Raw genomic sequence first — 17,984 nt, forward strand, 5'->3', positions numbered from 1 at the left:
AATAATGTGGGATGCAAATATGCCAAGATTATTTTCTCCACAAGACCTTTTAAAACATGGTCTAGAAAGAAATGTACAACCCAAATTATATAATTTGCGATATTATAATATATGCAAATATAATATGCAATATATAATAGACACAAATTACATCAATGGACCCAAAACTATTTTATGTAAATTAAAAGTTGCATCAGTGCTTATTCATCTCAAACCCTTTAATCCATTTTGTGAGCTCTATTTCACGCACTAGGCACAAGTTTGAACATCTTTTTCCAAATGAATGCTGGAATGGACAGCATGCAAACAATACACATAATTTACAAAAATAGGAGCAGCTTACAACTCAAAGCCAGCCATGCTTCCTGTGCTCCTACATCATTGAAGGAAGTCCCTACACACACTGTAATGGCTGATTAAACATTACAGTTGTTGTCAGTATTTGGGACTTGCACAATCAGGGGTTGCTCAAGAGATATGGAAAATAGTATTTACTAGGCCAAGTGGACCCGTTGGGCCCAAACCTCTCCTGCATTGGTGCAGAACCCTCTCCCCCCCTTCCCTCTACCCTCCCCTCCCCCCCTCCCTTTATCCCCCCTTCTCCCCCCTCCCTCGGAGACAGATTTAAACTTTAAAATGTGAATAACTTTAGAAATATAACACCAATTTCAATTAAACTTCTTCCATTAGCACCAAAGGGATGACAGTTAGTGAGGTGGGCCTAAAATTGTCGCGCTATCGTGTACCGTTTTGGCTGTAGTTCAGGAACAAACGAGTTTTAGTATATAGATTAGGTAGCCAACTGAAAATGCTAAAATAAAATCTGACCAAAGGGTACAATTTGAATAAATCCAGATCAATTTTCAAAGGTATTGAGGAAGAAGCAGTTATGCAACAGTTAATACTTAATTTGACAATCAGTACATAGAACCTTCCCTTTCTGAAGGCTATCACCTATCTACTATTTAAAGTAAAACCTAAAGTATCACCCTCAATTTCTCTTACTAAAAGCTATTATTATCTTTCTAAAATTATGCTACTTTAAAACTGAGCTTTTAAGCATAAAAATTGAATTGTGAATCATATTAACATTTAATACCATTGCCCCCAACTCTGTTCACATTTTTTTAAACTACTTAAGTAGCAATATCCAAGGTGACTGGCCAATATTGTGAAGAATTCAAGGTAATTATTTCACAAATGGAGATACTGAGTCCCACCTGAAATAAGAACACTTGAAATTACCGATCAAATTTCAACAAATTCATATTTCCCCATCTTAATTTTCTGGACCTTCCAAACATAGATTGCACAAAAACTGCAAAACACTGAATCAATTTTGATGTTTCAAAAGCAGGAAACTGTCTTCAATTTGCTTTCCCTGACTCTTCGTCTTGCATCCTTTTCTTACAACTCATATATATTACTTATTTCTGAAGTGTTTGATTACTGAACTAGGGGTTAAATTGGTTTATCATCTCCACACACTGTGATAACAGCATTACAACTGGGCAAGTGTTACACAGCAAGGGGATGAAGGATGAAATGAAAAAAAATACCCAAGGCTGCATTATGTTATTTAAGCTTCTGGAACCTCTCTCCCCAATTCAAACCTGGAATCACCACATGTGCTGAAAAGTCACATTCAAATGTGACTCTCATGCTCACCCTTCTTAGAGCAGACAAATAATTACCCTGTTCCATCATGTCCAGGCTTTCATATTTAAGTGGGGGTGGGGGGGTGGAAATCATGGATACAATTATAGAAGTAAATAACTTTCAGCCAATGCGTAGTGGGCAGGAAAAAAACAAAAAACTCCTGCTTTAATGTGGGCGGAAAGAGTAAAAATAAATTGGGAAGTTTGACTTAAGAGTCCCAGTTATAATCAACTAATCACGAGTTTGTATAATTCAGTACGTGCAGTGCATTCAACAAGAGACACAAGGGATTAAATTTATGCTTGAGCATTTCAATGGAGATAAATATAACCGGAAGGCACCAACAGGGAACCGTGAAGTGAGAATGAAGTTTTTTTTAAAACACATTGAAAAAGTGAGAGAAATTAAATTATTAGTATATTATCCATCAGGATTTATAATATTAACTTTTGTGCCAAATGAATAAGAATTCACATTTATCTCTACACTTAGGCTCTGAATGCCAAATTGAGAGAGTCTGAACTAGCTTTCAAACCCAGGGATGAGAATTTTAATTTCATTTTTGATTTGAAAGTTTGGAAATAAAAGGAAATAAAATGATAGAGACCTTCCTAAAACCACTTATTCATTAAAAAATCCTTCTCAAAGTAACTGTGGGAATTGTCATTCTTCCTATTATCTGTATTTTATGAATGAAAAATTCAAAAAATAAAATCTCAATTTGACCAATTAAGGTTTTTACAAGCCTTCATCTTGTCTCAACTCATGAAACTTTGCTCATTGATATCATGAGCACCAGGCAATCTTTTTTTCACTTTAGAGCAATTAAAATTAAAATTGCCCAATCTCTATTAGAGTCGACACTCCTATGGCAAGTGCAACAACCAAACAAGAAACTCAAGGGAGTGGTTAGTAACATTCCTCAGCTGAGTTTAAATACTATGTGATAAACTGTTAAGCACAAATATCTTGAGATGGAGGATCGACTAGTTTAAGCACACAAATGCCAATATTTCAATAATACCACATGTTTTGTTTGGTCTTGAAACTAGAAGCCATACGGACTAACTGACCAAAACCCAAACAAAGCAGAACTGACTTTTAACAACAGCTGTGCTTTAGCAGATGTGCAGCATGCATCTCCAGCTTCCTCGTATTCCACATTCCAAGCAAAGGGCGATGCATTCTCAAATCACTTCTGCTGTAATGTTTGTAACAATAAACTGGAAATGCTTTAATATGCTGGAAATGCATAAACACAGCATATTCTTCCTGCTGACTGTGCTAACACTTTTGAGGTCACAAATCCCCCCCCCCCCCCCCAAAGCTTCACAATGACAAATCACTGGCTTAAACAACGTTCAAAAAATGGCAGGCTGTGGATTAAACCCAAAAACAGCATCAGAACCTCAAAGTTTAATGTACATTTATAGATATAGAAATGCTAGTAAAAATTAGTACATTGTTATAGAACGCATGACACATCACTTATCTAACTGGCTTTGCTCATCTTCACATTAAATAAGAGTACAAACATCTAAGTTCATTAATTAGTTTTTAAACAGTGGAAATATGATTGTTGGTACCTTCCTTCGGATAAAACATGAAACTAAGGCCATATTTGCACTCTTAGGTGAATGCAAAAGATCCCTTGCCACCATTTTTAAGAGGCACAACCCAGCCAATACTTGATCAATGGTACTAACATGGATTACCTGGCCTTTGACATACAGCTATGTGCAAGGTTCTGGAGGTACCCCTACATCAATATAAGTGTATCCTGATTGCCTCAAGTCACTTTGGGACTGCTAGGTTGCAACATGTACTATACAAATCCAATTTGTTTTTTCTTTCCTGATGTGTAGACTTGCAAACGAGACTATCATCCAGAACCAAGTTTTAAAAAGTCAAAAGTCAGACAACTGCTGATTAAGCATCTGCTTGTCATTTACCAGGTTTGCACAACACTTCAATTACTTGGACTGCAGGTGAGATGACAAAGAAATAAATGTATCACTTCATACATCTCAAGTGCACTTCCTTGCAAGTTAAAAGGGTGGTCCCAATACAGGTACAGTACTTGGGGTAGGCTACAAACAGCTGACTAGATTCACTGAACACAAAGTACATGTGAATAGCTTTTGACTTTCGATAACAGATTATTTTGAATACTTGATTTTTGATAACAGACTATTAATACTTTTAATTGCCACCTATACTCAGATAGATTTAAGGATATGCATCAATGCCATTCTCTAAATAAACACCTTTTAATTTTCAAAAACAGGACTATTTGCATGTGATTTGCCATACCTTCCTACGATACATGTTTGCAATCAATATTTGCAACCTTGATATACATCAACACTATTCCAAAAATCTAAAGTCAAATAAAGAAACAGAACTTAGCAACGTTTTTGATTTTTATCGTCCCTTCCCACTCAGGTGTCACAGCATATCTTTTCTTGTCTGCTATTTTCATCCATAAAGCTTTTCAGCAAATAAGAGCTTCCATAAGCGCTGGGGAAACCATCTCTCCTGGCCCTTTTAGCTATTCTCTAAACAGTTGAATTGTTTCTCTGACACTGCAATGATCAAGTAAAATATTGAAAAACCAATGCCCACAGCAAACTCTTTTAGGACACTAATCCATTCCCCTTGCCTGCCACTATGCACTGCCCCTATTGAATTCTGCAAACTTGATGTCACTTTTAACCCAAGATAAGCTTTAAATCTCACGTCCATGCCAAGATCATCATCCATCTCTTTAAAACTGCTCAGCCACTTTCTGCCTCTGTTCTGGTCATGATAGGCTCACCTTTGCCCTTGTTACCTCTGCAGCTCTCCTAACCACCCCCCTTCATTCCACCTCATGGAACTGAAGGTCAAATAAAAATAATCTGCTTCCTGTATCCTAACCCATACCCAATCGAGTTCATCCTGAGCAGTGATCTGTACCAAGTCCTGATTCAAACTTTCAGAATCAATTCCTAACCCTTCCACGATATTACACTTCCCTCTGCCTTAATCTCCACATTCCTATAATTCCAGCCTCTTGATAATGCCCAAACTAAACAGCTCCAATATTTTATCAGCCATGCCTTGAGCTGCCAAAACTATGAACTTCAATTTGCACTTCTTAAAACTTACTTCTCCAGCCATTTTGTCATGAACTGCACCATGTGGCTCAGTATCGAGTTTGATTTGAAAACAACCCCGGAGGTAACTTAGGATGTTTTGTGCACCAAAAGCTGAATCTGCCACCACCTGGAGTAGATAACATGTACATCAATCTAATATGGTGCTCAAGGATATAAGCCAGGTGTGATACAAGTTCAGTTATGAATACATGCAAATAGATGGTAATGGAACACCTCTACTGATTTCAAATCTCCCCTAGTTTTGAGAAAGGTTAAGAAAGATGCAACAGAGATAGTTCAAAAATCTCACGGCATGCAGATGCTAATAAAAATCTCAATAAAATGGAAGATAGCCACTTTAAAAATAAATTAAAAATATCAGAAAGAGCTGCAGGCAATATGAAAAAGGATGCTAGAGTGAAGGAAAAATAAAAATACAATTTGGCTCTGTTATTCCAGGTATGTGCAATTTTTTTAAAATAAGTAAATGTAACACCAACGAAAAACAAAGAGTGAAATACTTCACCTGTGGCGGTCAGGAGTAGACATGGTGTTTGTGCTTCAAATGATCGCAAAATATTCTAAACTTTGCACTGTATCTTTCATATTCTACATAGTTAAACTTAGTCCCCATACACCTCAACCATCCCAAATGGATAAGCAGTCACCCACCATTTAAGTTTGCACATTAAATTCAAGCTACAAACCCAGCCTTCCTTTCCACCAACTTGCCCAATTTTCTCAGCTCTCACAGAGCCTTCACAAAGGGCAATGGGAAATTGTCAATAAGGCTAATTGCCCTCTGGCAGCTTGGCATAGCACAGGCAAAACCCCTGTGTTGCAGGGGATGGGAGGAGGCCACATTTTAGAAAACCGTCCATATCGCGATGAACTGTAACGCGAGGCCAGATCATCTATGCATGCAGGAAGAAGTCGGAGTCGAATGCAAAATAAATTGTGTTGATTTGTTTACTTTCTCCAAATCACAATTTTTGACAGAATTAATTATGTTCCACACCATATATTTTTGGGCAGTGATTTCTGAATTCTGTAAGAGCAAATTTCCAGAACCCAGAAGACTTTAAAACTCAATGGTCACCTGCATTTGATGGTTAGAAGTGTCAGACGGCTATCCAATTATAAGGAGTGTCAGCTGAATTCAAACCTAAATTCCAGACACCACTTTCAGATCAGAAGTAAAACCTGCCCAACTTCCTTCCCCTATTGTTCTTATCCAATAGTTTAGGTTTGCCAAGTCCAAATTAGTGTGTTTTTGCTGCAGAAGTCAATTAAATTGCTCACAAAACTGAAATCAAACCTAGCGATTCTCTGGGTGCGAACTGACCATACCACAAGCTGCATCACATACACCCACATAGTTTTCTCCCTATCCATTATTAGAACCATGTACTCACTGGAGTTTTAAATTAACATTGCTCAGCTTCACCTTCAATTCGCTGATAGACATTGTCTTAGTGTGTACATGCACCAAGCCTATCCAAGATACCTTTATACTGGTTCAAATAGAAAAGCAATGATCCATGCAGATTCAAGCTTCATGCCATGCTGTACCTCTTCCCCATGCCCCAAAATAATAGAAATTCAACATTCCTGTAAATAAATGGTCATATCAAAATGACTTTACACAGAATAAGGCAAGATTAAAACTATAAAGTGTAATTGAGTTCTACACAGAATTTAATGTCTTCTTTACACCGATACCACATAAAAACAAATACTTGTGTCTTATGTTCTTTGTTGGAAAAAAACAAAAACATGAGATATTAATCACTTTATCAAAAAGTGTAATAAATACTATTATGACCACATCTGCATCAATAATCAGTAGCACTCTTGTTATTCTAAGTAATGAATCCCCAGGAATACTAACTGGAGTCTGTTTACTCCCAACTCGGTATCAAGGTGATCAAGATATTAAATGGAACACAATACATTATACTCATGAACACAATACATTATACTGGATCATATTCCACATACTCACAAGGACAACTGAACAGCAAATATACTTCATGCCCAAGCAGTAAGCACCTAAAATGGCTCCTAGACGGGTGGGATGGAAAGAAATCACACTGTCTAGTTAATAGTTTAACCACAGTCTATTTGCATTACATCAGATCCAGCTGCTATATTCCAACCAACACATTATAAAAGCCTTCCAATTTGATAAGAGCCTGATCAGAAGTAACACAGCAGGTTTCAATTTTTTCCCATGAATCAGTGAACTTTACATTTGAATAATGTCTTCTATGTAACCAATATACTACAGCATTTCAATGCTAATACAGCATTCACACAATCCTCTGAGATGGAAGCTAGCAGAACTCACCAAGAACTTAGTAGCTAGTTTGGATACTGTCTGATCTGATGAGATACGACAAACCAGCTATCCCCTTAATGACAAACTCTTCACTAATTTATTTTCTTCCCGTCAGCTTTTTGAAAGGATGGAAGGGGCTTCTAAGCATTTTTGCTTCCCAAGTGCCACGCTTAAAGTGCAATTACACCTTTAAGAGGCAAAGAGAAAAAAAACTTTAATTCAACCATGCCATGTTTCAGATTTGCAAAAGTGGAAGTAGCTACTCAAGGTAGAAAAAAAAAACTGCTTTTAATATTTAGGTTATAATTTCAAACAATTTCACCTTCTCATTTACTAGATTAAATCTCCATCTGTGATTCTGCTGACTTTCAGTTTTGTGTGTACAATGAAGACATTTCAACGCTGGTGTGGATTGCAATGAACAAAATACAGTAAATGAAAATGAACTTTGCAAATTCTATTTAGTATAATAATTAAAATTCAACAAAATTAACATTTGAATGAAAATGTCTGCTTTTTTTTTTTTAATTGTTACTTTTAAAAATACCACAGATTCGATGTCACTGAATTTCCTTCCCTTTCACATCACCAAATCTCCCAACCACAGACCCCTCGTCAAACATTCATGAGCAATTTAAAAATATGGAAATCTTGCATTCAATTCACAATGTGTCATCCTTAACTAATTTCTCAGTTGCTATGCCAGCAGTATCCTTGGATGAATATAGAAGGAATCAGTCAAAATTACAACTACAGGTTACAATCTAGCTATTTGTTTTGGCACTTTATATGGTTGGTGGACAGGAAATGGTCAGGACTGACTGAATGAGCAAATAGTATGACAAAGAAAAGAATGATTATTTAAGAGATTTTACTGTGAATGATGTTTACAGAATCTTGCCCAAATTGAGTATAGACTAAATATTTTCAGGATGGGGAGAGAGAAAGAAGTCCAAGAGAATTGGATAAACAAAAAATAATAATTTGTTGCAACTTACTTAGAACTGTAAAAATAAGAACATAAAAGTTTGAAGACTTGCAAAATCCCTCAGGAATATTTGGAAGTATTTTCATAAAGCTAATAGCGAATCCAAATAACACTTTCATTTTCAGGGAAACATGCCCAAGTAAAACAGTATTACCAAAGCCATCACTGCCTCCAAAGTATCACTTTAACTGAAGCTTATAACCTACAAGAAAAAGAATAATGGATGTTGCATTCTTTTTAAGTTGTCTCAGATTCAAATTAAAGGCTATAAGACAATGCAACCCAGGATAACTAAATGCTGCACTGGAAGTGCAAAAAGCATTATAGTCGACAATATCTGATGAAAAGATCAAAAGGACAGACAACAGAAGAGGAAGTAGGTATCAAGGAATCAGGGGAAGTATCAGTCTTGTTTATTTATGACGCAAACAGATCTGAGATGCTGCAAAATAGGTATTTAAATACTGTAGCGATTGCTAGCTCAGTGGCAATTAATGCTGATTTGTTTTAAGAATGTTTCCTGACACCACTGCTACTGTGGTTACATCTGCATTTCACTGCTTATATCTCAACAACTGAAAAAAAAGTGCTGGCACTCAGCAAAAAACACACAAAAGTATTTGTAGTATCGTGTGCAAAGTCCTTCCTCAATAACTGCCATATCGAAAAAGACAACTAATGGGAACTATAAATGCAATCACAAATGGTTTATTAGCAGGCCACATTCTGTTAGCATCTAAATGCCAGCTCTTGAAAGCCTCAAATGAAGCTTCCTTGAGCTGATAAGTGATCAAGAGGATTGCATTGTAAGCACATCTACACACTACAATGGAATTCATAAAGGGTTTTTCTGAGTAGTTTAGTTAAATAATAATGCCAATTCTCATTCTGACTGCATGATAAAACAGTCCCAATTAGATGAATGTCATTTATAAAAAGGTTCACCAAAACTGATGCAAACTTCAACTTTTGAATATTTAATACAAAAATGTTTTTCAAATCAGTTCAAACCCAGAGGAAATTAAAACTGGGTGGATAAATGAGAATGCTGAACTACATTTCTTATTGCTATTAAAACTGTAATTAAACATATTTGTAAATAGCTTTAAGTCTGAGACTGTTGATGTGGATGCCAATTTAAGTATGCTTAATGACACCTTGGCTGAGATAATTTAATTCAGAAAAGACTCAAAATTTAGTTGAAAGGCAGTGGAATACTCTGAAAAACCCAAATGGGGTTGGATTTTTTTTCCTGGTTTTGTATTGCTCAACTATATAATAATTTTAGAAAATTATCTATTGGAAACATTGTCTACAACTACTTCTGCTTTTTGGCATACAATTTTGAATGTTACAATTCTTAAAATGTTAAAGCTGAATTGGGAAAAAACTAACTTACCATTTTGTCTCACAGTGATTCACTCATATTTGCATTTACATAGATAATCCACAAGACATGTTGTGCTACACATTTAGAAAAGAGGAATACTTTTTGAATTGTTGGATGTTGGCTGCAAAAACTATCTTAAAACATTATTTTAAGTCACAACATTGAGCATTTATGATCCACTTCCACATTAGAAATTTCAAAATGATATTTTAAGCCATTTGCTTAATGGGCCCTTTCTTGTCCAACCTGTATGCAATTTGCATAACAGTCATTTCATCAAATAAAGTACATGGGTGGGGTTACTTCATGTACAAGATATAAAAGTCTTATTGTATTATTTACACATTTACAGGTTAAAGTCACAGCAGTTACCCAGAAATAAATATAAGCCACCAATCCTTCCATGTTTTACAGCACAGACCACTGAACATTTATCAGCTAGTTTCAATCTGTTGGCAGCCAAAACACCAAATGGGACAATTAAAAATTAAAAATAAGATTGACTGGAACAGTGCAAGGTGAACTAGGACAAAGCAATAACATGTATAGCAATCAACCTCCTAAGTTTTCACAAAAAAAAAGATATGCTGCTACAAAACATGACAAACCAAGGCTGTTGAAAAGACAATGATAGGCTCTAATTTAGGGAATTATTTAAACCCAAAACTTTACACAGTACAGGATGTATGTGTAATGCAAACATCAATGCTGTCTAAAACCAGCAAAGACACATCCACATTTTCAATAAGTGTATGAAGTCACCAAGGTCATAATCCACAAGCCCAACAGGCAGGCTGACATGCCTAATGTGAAGGACAGATGTGGCTTTTAATTTAACGGCACAACACAGGAGGCTGCTTGTATATCAAAAACAGCTCTGAAAGGAAGGGTGGGAAAGAGCCACTAGACTAGTAACCACTTCAACTTACAAAGCAACCCACTAAAAAAAAGCCTACTGGACTAAATATTTCAATTTCTTTGTTGTTTAATAAATAAAAATGTGACATCTTGGATTTTTGAAGAGCAAGGATGCCCAAAAAGTATCAATTTTCAATTACTGCGTTCTGCACCATACTTTCCCTTTTTATATAAAGAAAGTGAACTATCTATCCCCTTACAATGAAGGGTTGTACTTTTAACAGGCACAGTATACTAATTCCATACATTCCACACTCTATTTCAAGCCTCACCTATGATTTTTTTTAAGGCCTTTTATATCAAAGAATTTGTTAGAAGACATTGCAAACAACACCACTAATTTATTAACAAAATCTAGATTAAATCTGTGCAAAGATATAGCACAAAATACCCTTTGCTTACTGGATGGACTCAAGGGGCATTTTACTTTATGACTCAGACTATTTTAGAAACCTTGACTTTTGGATTGTAAAATACTACTTCTCAGCAGGAAGTCTGAGAAGCTGGAGTTTTTTAAATATTTACACTGAACATAAAGGAAACTGATATAAAAACAAAGCAGATGGATATTTGCTATATTTGTTTTCAATAGCTTACATGGAGATTAGACCATTCTATACTGCATCCAAACAAAATGAGGACTTGTCACATCATGCACAGCTTTGAACAAGGCAAAACAAAAACAAGTGGCAACTGAATTTTATTCTGAACTGCCAAAAGCAGCTGACATTTCAACTCTCCACCATCATATGAGGTCCAGGTTAACCTTTTTTAAACAGGGCTTCTGCAACAATAGTGTTGCTGCCATCATTATTCCTCCCATGAAGATATTCATTACATCAGGATAAACAAATATAGCACTTCCTTGATCAATGAATCATACTGGAAAAAGTAAGTCATTATCAGGGATTGAGGGAGGGTGAGATGTAACAACCATTTGCACCTAACAAAATCCTATTGATTCTGTATGTGGCAGCACTGCTTTAAAATTAGACTGAAAAAATAAGGGGTCAAGAACTTCCTTCATGTATGCTGAATGGGGATATTCAGAAACTAATGTTATTTTAAAAGGGAAATGGAAAAAACTGCACCATTTTAGGGACAAAAGGTTTACTAATTTTATGTTACATTTAACTAAACCCACAAGATAAAGACTGATCTTTTCACTTCCTGGTGCTTTTTCTGACTATAATTCTGATACTTTAAAAAAAAACTATGCAGCTGGTTGCATCCAAATACATTTATTTCAATCTGATATGTTCCAATATTAGTTTGTGGATTCCTTTGATTAGTTTCCAATTAGATTTTAAATTGACATGGTTCTCTTAAAGAACTCAATGCCAAAGGATGCAAATTAAAAGCTGAAGTTCAAGCAATGCAAAACTTGTGTGCAAGCATTAAGCAGCCAAGCTTATCTCAAGAGAACCAAAAAATAAGTGCATTGCTTCACTGGAATAGCCTCTCATTTGTTTTCTAACTTTAAAAATGAATGCAAACTGACCCATTAGAACATTCTAGTTTTAAATCAGAACAAATATACAATAAATATTATTTTAATTTGCCAAATTTGAAGTTTCATTAAATAGCTCTGAAAGGCTTTTCAATTATTCTTTTATCTATACTGGATGTGTGTTGCCAGCAAACAAATACAGTACTGAAATTTAAAACCACTGTTCCTAAAACAAACACTTCAATTATACACATAGGGTAAGCCAATTTCTTAAAGTACACAAAAATCAACCTTGAGACTTTTTTTTCTAAAAAAACATTCAGACCCTGAAAGAGACCCATCTAGTGCCCAATGACATTTGTTAAAAAGACTGAAAGTTCCAATCAAGGTTATGAAGACTAAGGCAAAAAAAAAAAAATTTGCAACTTCTATGGAATTTTCCATTTCCTCAGTTCAGGTGTCCTTTATCCCAGATCTGTGAACAATTAATTGCTCAGCAAACCTGATTCTGATCAATAAGTAATTAATTATTTCTCCAATCTACAATACTGTCCCTTGGTTTTGAATGTGAAATGTCTCTGGGGGAAGGGGGGGAAAATAAAATGTCCATTCTCTACAATTTCTGCTACTTTGTACCATTAGTTAGTGGAAAGAAAACATGGCCATTACAATTCACTGTACAAAAGTGTTGTGTTATTTAACATATCATACATATCATAAAAAGTTAGTTTTTTTTAAAGTGAAAATAAAACGCTCCCCAAAGTTATTCCCAGAGGCCCAAGATTCAAAGGCAGGGTTTGTTCTTTTAAAACGGAACCAAGAGTGCAACAAAAGCAATATGGAGATGCTTTTTTCTGCAATACGCTATGCAACTATTTTGCAATAGTTACATTAATTAGTTCTACTCTGGATAAAAGTACTACAAATACTTCTATACATTTTAGTCATTACGTTAAAAGATTACAGTACAGTTCAAAAGCGACTTTCAGCACACATGTCTAAACATGGCGTGAAGGCATTCAGGCTATTGTCATGTCATTGTGTTTGCTACCTTTTCTCCTAACACAACCCCCAACCATACCGTCATGGTATTAGTCAGCAAGTCACTGCCTGCTCCCAGCAGATAAAGTCTGAAAAACCTTCCATTTTCAACCGATTTCTTAGATACTATTCAACAGATACTTTTTTTTTTAAAGCGCCACTTAAAAGTTGCTTTAAAGATCTTCACCAGAGGTAGGCGACCAACAGTCAATATAATCCTGGACCATGTGATCCGATACTTGCTGATTAGAATAAAACACGAGAGTGTTAAGACTTGCACTTCTCACATCAACTGTTTCATAAAATAAGACGAGGCGTAATTCTGATCGACTTTTGAAAAAAAAAACGAAAATTTAAAAAAAAAAAATCCAATTACCCAATGCATAAAACAGATCAGCTAACAGTAATGGTCACCATATGATTATGAAACCAATTAATAATGGGACAAACGTTGAGGTTTTCACCCCCTCCCCCCTCCATACAAATTTTTTTTATTAAAAGTTGCCCAGTTCCATCTGTTCTATTGATCGCTGTACAATCTGTATCGTTCAGAAAACATCGCCACTGAGGGCACAAACGGAATCCAAACGAAACAAAAAGAAACTGACAGCGATCAATGAACTTTCATCATGACTAACAAGGCTCCCTCAGACCTTCAAGTCGCAGTTCATTAATAAAACTCTCCTCGTTTTAAAACTTGCATTAACGCAGCTTGGTCGAGCAATACGACTGGGAGGGAGGGAGGGAGCCCGCAATTCCTATTATCAAAAAAAAAGTTATCTGTATATTAAAATAAGAGAAGAAAAGAGAAAAAAAATCCCTAGATTTTTCTTTTTGCGTGAGCAAGTTGAGAGGCTCCCTTGACTTTTGGCTGTTTGGAGTTCTTATTGATGTATCTTGTTGATACAGTGGCTGAATGAAGTCATTTTTATTATAAGAGGATCTTTCGAATTAAAGCTACTTACAAGAGGACTAACCCCCACTTTGTAGCATGTAAAGGCAAATACAAATACATCTATATATGTATATATATATATATATATATATATATATATATATATATATGATAAAGGAACAAAACAAATAATAATACACACACCGCTCCCTGCATTGACTGACCTGGTTCTCCTGTGATGTTTGGACTCATTCCCTGAAGCCCTTTATTCCAAGCTATCTCATTATTTATTTACTCCGCTCCCCTCCCCTCCTACCTTGCGCTGCCAGTGCTGCAGTTACTAGCTGCTCCCTGCGCCGTGTAATATTCTGCCTCTACCACTCCAGCGCTGCTCGCACCGCCCTCTCTCACTCACTCACTCAACGCCTGGGTTCACGTGTCTCCCCCCCCCCCCCCCCCACCCTCCTGGCGCGCGTTCACGCCGGCCCCGGGAGCGCGCTCCCTCACCCATCCAGCGCGCCGCCGACGACCCATCCCGCGTGCACGCGCGTCCTTCCATCTATTCTGTGTCTGTAAATGTGTGTGTGTACATATGTGTCTCGCAGTCCTTTTACTCTGCACTGTCCCAGTTTTATGAAGATTTGGAGAAAAGGGTGAGCAAGAAGAAATAAAATAATAACTTGATGATGCAGGAAATGAGTTGGATCAGAGATTTAATCTTTAAAAAAAAATAAAAAATATTGCCTTCCTCTTCACTGGGATTTGTTTGAGACTTTGGACTCCACAGTCACGTGAACAACGAAATGACAAAGCCCTGTGTCACCGTAGATTATTTTGGAATCTTGACTTTTATGTTCAAACTTTTTAACACAATTTTACTGGCTCTTCCACACAGATTTGGGGGATACTTCTACATACGTCTATTCACAAATCTGTGAGGCTTTTAGGGATGTGAGGTTTTTTTTTTACATTTGGTTTCTCAAAAAATTCCCTCACAGCTGCAAAGGGGTTACTATGAAAATCTATCAGCCATTCCTGTACAGGTGATTTCTAGCAGAAATTTGGAAGTTATTTCTAAAGGAACTGAAAGACATACTAAAATGGGTTTGCTGATGCTTGGGAAACCTATTGCAGACTGATGATATTGTCAGAACATCTTCAGTTATATCTTCAGAGGTGTGACCCCTCCACCCCAGCTGCCAATTGCTTTTTATTTTATTTCTCCATTCCAATCAAACTGACCCCCCCCCTGTCTTGAGCTCCATCAATGTAGTAAAGAGCCAAGAATATCATATGTCCCAAAATGGAACAATGAAATTCTTACTTGCTGCAGCACAACAGGTATGTAAACATTGTACTCTGTAAAACACCATAATAAACAATAAAAATTTCAGTCAGCACATACATTTATATATATATATATATATTGCCGGAAATTGGAGGTGCAGCACCTCATATTTCGCCTGGGCAGTTTGCAGCCCGGTGGTATGAACGTCGACTTCTCCAACTTCAGATAGCTCCTCTGTCCCTCCCTTCCCCTCCTCCTTCCCAGATCTCCCTCTATCTTCCTGTCTCCACCTATATCCTTCCTTTGTCCCACCCCCGACATCAGTCTGAAGAAGGGTCTCGACCCGAAACGTCACCCATTCCTTCTCTCCCGAGATGCTGCCTGACCTGCTGAGTTACTCCAGCATTTTGTGAATAAATCGATTTGTACCAGCATCTGCAGTTATTTTCTTATATATATATTACCTTCTTCCAATGGAAGGGGTGAAATGAGAGTGACCAGGCGCTGTAGGTTTCTGATGATGCTTTTTGCAGGAGAGACTCCTGTAGATCTCTTTTGGATGGTGGGGTGATCAGTACCCATGATGGACTTGGAAGTGTTCAGCACTTTTTGCAATCTGCTTCATTCCTGGGCGTTCAAGTTGCTGAAGCAGGTCATGATGCAATCAGTTTTAATATGTTCTCTACTGTACACCTGTAGATGTTCAAGTGAGTATTCGTTGACATACTGAATCTCTGCAAGCTTCTAAGGAAGTAGAGGTGTTGATGGGTTTCAGATTGCATCAATGTGCTGGGTTCAGGACAGATCTTCAGAGATATGCATACCCAGGAAGTTGAGATTTTGACTCTCTCCACCACCATCTCGTCAATGAAAACAGGTTTGTGGATCCTCGACCTTCTTCTCCCGATGTCAACAATCAGTTCCTTGGTTCTACTGATGTTGAGAGCAAGGTTGTTGTTCTGGCACCATTTGGTCTTTTGATTGATCTCCCCCTATACTCTGACTCATCGTCATCTGTAATTCATCCAACAATGGTGATGTCGTTGGTGAATTTGAAGATGGAGTTGGAATTGTGTCTGGCATGAGTAGAGAGTGAGTAGAGCAGGGGGCTGAGCACGCAGCCTTGAGGTGCTCCAGTGCTGATGGTTATCGAGGAAGAAGTGCCAATTCATACCAGTTGTGGTCTGTTGATGAAGTCGAGGATCCAGTTGCAGAGGGATGCACAGAGACCCAGTTCCGTGAGCTTGATAGCCAGTTTGAAACGGATGATTGTATTTAATGCCAAGCTGTAGTCTATGCAGTCTATGTGTTATTCTTGTCAAGTGGTCCAGTACAAAAGGGAGAGCCAGTGAGATTGCATCCTTCATTGACCTGTTGTGGTGGTAGGCAAATTGCAGTGGGTCCAGAGTTTTGTTGAGGTGGGAGTTGATATGAGCCATAACCAACCTCTCAAAGACTTCATCACCCTGGACGTTAGTGCCACCGGTCGGTAGTCACTGGAATCTGAGGAATAGTACTTAATCTTCTATTTCGGCACATTTGGAATTAATATACTGAATTCAGCAATTCAACCAGTTTAGATTATCAACAATCCAAGGTTTACATCTCCAGCATTCATTGTTTCAAAACAATGAACCGCTAAAACACTGGCAGCATCTGTGGAGGGAAATGAACAGTAGACATTTTGGGTCAAGATCCTTCATCTGGACTAAGTATGGAGAGGGAAGTAGTCATTATAAATAAGCGGAGGAAATTGATTTGATAGTAACCATCTATGATATGGTTTGGTTGATAGATAGACAGACAGATAGATAGACAGATAGACAGATAGACAGATAGACAGATAGACAGATAGACAGATAGACAGATAGACAGATAGACAGATAGACAGATAGATAGATAGATAGATAGATAGATAGATAGATAGATAGATAGATAGATAGATAGATAGATAGATAGATAGATAGATAGATAGATAGATAGATAGATAGATAGATAGATAGATAGATAGATAGATAGATAGATAGATAGATAGATAGATAGATAGATAGATAGATAGATAGATAGATAGATAGATAGATAGATAGATAGATAGATAGATAGATAGATAGATAGATAGATAGATAGATAGATAGATGGATAGATAGATAAGCAAGGCAATGGATAGCAAGGCAAACAAAGTTTTTCACTGTATTGCCATATTCATGACCAGAATAAACAAATTCCAATACCAAGATTCAGGAATCTGATTGGAAAGGAAGTTGAAGACTGAAACTAAATAAGGAAGATTGGTGGCAGGTGGGAACAACAGAGGGAGGGGAGAGATGAGCAGTTTTGGGGTGGAAAGGAAACCAGTGGGAGGAGTGTTGTGTGATGGGCAGATAGAGTAGGTGCATGGGTGAGGGAGAGAAACAGTGTAGTAAAAGGCTTCTTTCCAGGAGCTTATTAATTAATTGATATTTTCATGGAATAAATAGAACTGTTGACCCAATTTACCCATGCGGGCATTTATGATCTTGCACCTAGCCTCATCAGAATCACCTTGCATTCCTTTCTATCTTACATATTTATCTAGCATTCCTTTGACTGTGCTGATGTTACTGCTTAGAGTTTACAATTGTGTTCGGAGCATTTATACAAAGGTTGAGGGTACTGTGCTTGCACTGCAACTCAATTACTTTATTGACTCAGCAACTGAGTCATACTGGCAAGGGCTCTTGCAAGCTCTGCACCTTGACTGTAATAAATTAGACAATCCCAGATTGAGAGGCGATAAAGGCAGTGATGTTAAATTAATGAAATTAACTATAATTTCAGCACCTGCACCAACAGAGGGGAAATTTTCATAACAATTCTACAACTATTGCTGGTAGG

The 17,984-nt window shown here is 37.0% G+C and overlaps 1 protein-coding gene across 3 annotated transcripts in view; it reads right to left on the reverse strand.

Moving 5' to 3' along the window:
• znf217 (zinc finger protein 217) overlaps positions 1-14,247 on the reverse strand; it is a 62,896-nt gene extending 48,649 nt beyond the window's left edge. Inside the window, exon 1 of one of the 3 annotated variants that reach the window (XM_078418987.1) lies at positions 14,139-14,247. The gene's annotated coding sequence lies outside the window, so the exon portion shown is untranslated. The other 2 variants (XM_078418986.1, XM_078418988.1) reach the window with 2 other exon arrangements.
• Positions 14,248-17,984: the final 3,737 nt, after the last annotated feature.

Source organism: Rhinoraja longicauda, chromosome 22, assembly GCF_053455715.1.
Source record: "Rhinoraja longicauda isolate Sanriku21f chromosome 22, sRhiLon1.1, whole genome shotgun sequence".
In the NCBI taxonomy this organism is placed as follows: domain Eukaryota; kingdom Metazoa; phylum Chordata; class Chondrichthyes; order Rajiformes; family Arhynchobatidae; genus Rhinoraja; species Rhinoraja longicauda.